This window comes from Sinocyclocheilus rhinocerous, unplaced genomic scaffold (assembly GCF_001515625.1).
Source record: "Sinocyclocheilus rhinocerous isolate Xijiao unplaced genomic scaffold, SAMN03320098_v1.1 scaffold846, whole genome shotgun sequence".
Taxonomy (NCBI): domain Eukaryota; kingdom Metazoa; phylum Chordata; class Actinopteri; order Cypriniformes; family Cyprinidae; genus Sinocyclocheilus; species Sinocyclocheilus rhinocerous.
The window spans coordinates 104,928-109,416 of record NW_015661883.1 but is presented as its reverse complement, the minus strand read 5'-3'; the positions used below and the strand labels follow the sequence as shown (position 1 = coordinate 109,416).

General features: G+C 39.7%; 1 protein-coding gene across 1 annotated transcript in view; it reads left to right on the top strand.

Annotated features, from left to right (window-relative positions):
- The window catches only part of LOC107726762 (glycine-rich cell wall structural protein-like), a 13,520-nt gene that overhangs the window by 8,267 nt on the left and 764 nt on the right, over positions 1-4,489 (top strand). The window lies entirely within an intron of this gene.

Sequence of the window (4,489 nt, the reverse complement as noted above, 5' to 3'; positions counted from 1 at the left end):
ATGTCATAATATTTTAAGAATAAAGTTAAAATTAAGATAATAAAATCATGTTATATAATGTGAAAATTCCACCCATAGGCCTACTCCTCCAAAAAAAAAAAAGTCTGTGGCATTCGTCATTCTTTTGACTTTTTTTAAAACTCTGATTGATCGATTCATAAGACATTCGTTTGTATTAAGTTGTTTAGATTTTTTTCAACATGCATTCAAATATTCATGTTTATTTCGTGCTGCGAATTATCTCACTACAAATTAAAGAGCGTAAAAAAACGTTTGTTGTTTGTATTTTATCATAAAATTGACAGAAGGCTGAGACTTAGTAACAAAGCACAAAGCTGCCGGGGGGTCAGACATTTTTTGACTGAAAAAAAGGTCAAATTTTTTGCATATGGGCCCAGGGCTGACTTGCTACATCACGGAATAAGACTGATTTATCCGCGTTGTAACACAAATAAATGCAAGGTTTTTGGATTTTCCCCTTACTTTAAATGCATGCTTATGGCTCATTATTATTAATAATAAAAAAAAATGCCAGAATTTTAAAAGACGATATCTCCGTTTGCATTGAACTTTCAGCTTGGTAACTGCAGATATTGTTTATGCTCAAACAGCAACATTACACACTAACTAACATTAAAAAAGTGAAATCGCAATCAACCACCCTTTAAAGCGTCATGGCAGAGCATTAAAGTCGACTAGTCTGTGCAGCCCCTAGTCCATACTGCAAAAACCTGTTGAAACAATGACTTTTAGTTACACAAGTTTATGTTTTATGTCCAAAGAAATCAAACCACAGAAAACAACGAATCAACTTTAAAATCAAAATTAAATTGACACCACTTACTTTCATAATACACATTCCTGGTCTTATAAATGGCTCTTCAGTGCATGTTATTCCAAGTAAATGTAAAATGGGTTGCACGCAAGTTTTATATTGAAAGTATGAGCCTAAAATGAAAGTGTGAGCCAAAATACCATAGAAGTTTATTATGTATATATTGTGGTTATTATAGTGAACTAAATATAAAACCATAACACCATTTTGTTACTTGAAATAAAATAAACTTTAATTGAAATAAAATACAGTAAAATAAAAAATAAAAACTTACTGTTTTTTCCTTACTTATTAAACTTCTTTTTCTAATAACTTGAAATAAAATAAACTTTAATTGAAATAAAATACAGTAAAAAAAAAAAAAAAACTTAAACTTGTTTTTTCCTTACTTATTAAACTTCTTTTTCTAATTACCTCTGACATCTTTGAGAAAAGGCCAATGACAATTGGTGAGCAAAATCTGCATAGCTGGCCACAACCCAGATATCTGGGTATAAATATGCCAGCGTGGCATAAGCTCATTCGTTCTGTTCTTTGGAGCCAATGCAGCATCTCTTCATGAGAACTGTAGCATTCATTTACCTCTCGATCTTCTCGTCATTGGATCTACAGCACAGACAGCGGTCCCTCCCTCTCTATACACAGCTAAGTGTTGTGAGAGTACCCCTGGGTGCTTCAGCGGCGATTTTTGAGAGCTATTTCCTAAAAAAGAGCAAATCCTCTAAAAGAGCGAAATCACGGTTTGAATTGTGTGGTTCACATCATGCCTTTCCATCCGTGTCCTTCTGGTTGCTGGTTTTACATCTCGCCTTCTGATGGACAAGATTGCTGTGTTCAGTGTTTGGGCCGCACCCATGCTGAATCGGCACTAGTGGATGGTGCACGTTCTCTTTGTGAGAACTTGCCCATGGGGACGTTCCGATCACAGCTCGCGGCTCGCGTTCTTTTCTAAAAGACCATAAGTCACCCCTTCTGCTTCCCGTTCCGGTCCTTCTACTTCCAGGTATGAGGCCGCAGCAAAGTGCGTTGGGGGAGAGTGTAGGGAGGAGGGAATGGCTCAGCCGGGTGACTCCCCGCGGACTTCCCGATCCTCCTATGTGCCGTGCACCCCGGTAGAGCTTCTGGATGGGTTTGAGAGCTTGTCTCTGGGCGAGTTAAATTTTTAATTCGGGGCTCGTAAAGACGAGGTATCAATCACAGCATTGGAGGGTGGGCTAGAGCCATCTGACGCAGTTTCAGTCTGGGGCAGACGCTGAAATGGCAGCCATGCTTGCCCGGGTGGCCAAGAGTATCGGGCTGGAGTGTTCTCCCCCACCCTGTACCGAGAGCTCACGGCTCGATGATTGGTTTCTGAGTGCTGAGCATGACTCTAAGCCACAACCAGCCCTAGTGCCTTTCTTCCTGGTGGTGCACGAAATTGTGCAAGGCCCTTTTCTCGGCCAGGACACGATATACCGGTTCCTCTGCTCTCATCGCCCTCGATGGGGGTCCAGCAAGGGGGTATACGGAGGTTTCTCAGGTGGAGAGAGCGATTGTGGTGCATCTATGCCCGCAAAACGCCGCCACTTGGTGGGGCTGTCCGAGACTCCCGTCCAGGGCCTATAAGTTTTCTTCGTCTCCCGTGGCGAAAGCTTACACGGCTTCTGGACAAGCTGCATCTAGGTCTTGCAGGTAATGCACTCGGCAACTGACTATGCCCTCCGGGCTGCGAAAGCCAGACTGGTCCACTCATTCAAGTCCTCGGTTTACACGCACTCATAGCATTAGCACAGCATCAGTTGTCCATCAGTTGTTCAGACGGTGCTGCTGTCATGTACTGTTCGGTAGATTCACCCTGAATCACGCATGCGCAATATCATCAGCTCATCAGTTCTCAAATTGGACGTGTCCGAAAGAAACCATTCTCAATTCAGTGTACTGGTGATCCGAAAACTGTTGCAATCGATTCTTGACTCGAGAACAAGAACCTGACATCACTAAAGTTGAATAAAGCATGGGAGGAGAAGACTCGGGTGGTGCACCGGTGAAAAAACACAAACAAAATAAATGTAAATTTAATAACAGCAGGACAGAATAATTTAATTTAATATCTCTAAGCCATGTCGAAAATGCCCAGGCCTTTTGCAAAGTGTGTTGCACTGATTTTAATATCGGATATTAATAATACCACCACTTTTAATAAACCGTAAAATTCGTCCCCCGTACTTTTTCGGGCAAGTGTGTTCACGTACAGTTTTCATTGGCCAGTGTGAATAAGTCTAGATTTAAATTCAAAGAGAAAAGATCTATGCATGACCTGGCGTTTTATTCGTATCCAGAACGAGACGATGTGATCATTACGGAGTGCTAAACACTTTCATGCAGTGTCTGATTAATTCATACTTGACGCTGGAGGGTGCTCTCGTGCAGAAAGTCCAAAACGGACTCATAGAAGTAATGACATTATGACATCATAGAACTTATGACATGCCCAGAAATCCCTAAAATGGACAAAGACAGGCCCATTTTCGACCCCCTGCCAAATTATTACCACCTGTTGAAATTACTACCTGATTGCCTAATCCTAACCCCACCCCTAATCCTAACCTACTGTGCCAATACTAGGGGGTAATAATCTGGCGAGGGTCAGAATTCGGCACAACACCAGCACAAGCTCAACTGCCGCTCTTGGCAAAACAATGTCGTGCCACCCCCACTTCACAGTCACAAATTAAACATGATCTTTAAGATGCATGTGAAAGACTGGAGATTTTGTTTATTGATACAATTCCACTAAAATAAAAGCATAGGGTGAATTGCCCTAAAGTGGGAAATTATTTGCATTTCAGACTTCTGTGAAATATTGTGATGTAGCCAAAACATTAAATCCATACCCAATACCATTTTTAAAAACCCAGGATGTGTCCTAATCAAATCAAAAGAGAAAATGCCGATAACACATTCATAAAAGAAATTATAGACATATTAGTGCTCTTAGTGCAAATCATCTGAGAAAATCTGCAGCTTACTAATGTGGGACACTGAAAAGTCTATGATAAAAGGCCAAAATCACCTTGATTCATGTGGAATAGTAAAATGCTTTTGATTATGGAAGGTTGAAACATGGATAATTTAACATCATCAGACAAATAATACAATATGATGCATTGATGAATTTATTATAAAGACATTAAGCAACTATTATCATAGACCTATGTTGTTATGTAGATAGAAAAGAGTTAAATGCACAGTCAGAATTTCTTAACTGTTCTCTAGTTCATTTTACTTAACAACAAACACATACAACAAAAACAGGCATAGCCTAGGCCTTTTTGAAGGCAAAATATAAAATATTGCAACACTTAAACCTACCCCTCACACAAAACGTTCTGCTATTTTAAAAACATTTTCAAAACACTTCATTCTGTATCATTTATAAGCTTGTTTCCTCATTATTTACTGGTATTATTATACTTGTGGGGACATCTGGTCCTCATAACAGGTACACACACACACACGCACACACACACGAGAACCAGAAAAGCACCTCCAAACCATCCCCCGAGAAAAAAAAACTTCCCATGACCCTAAACATCTGCAGTAACAACATTCTAATATTGCATAATATATATATATATATATATATATATATATAATAACCATGTTTGTCCCACT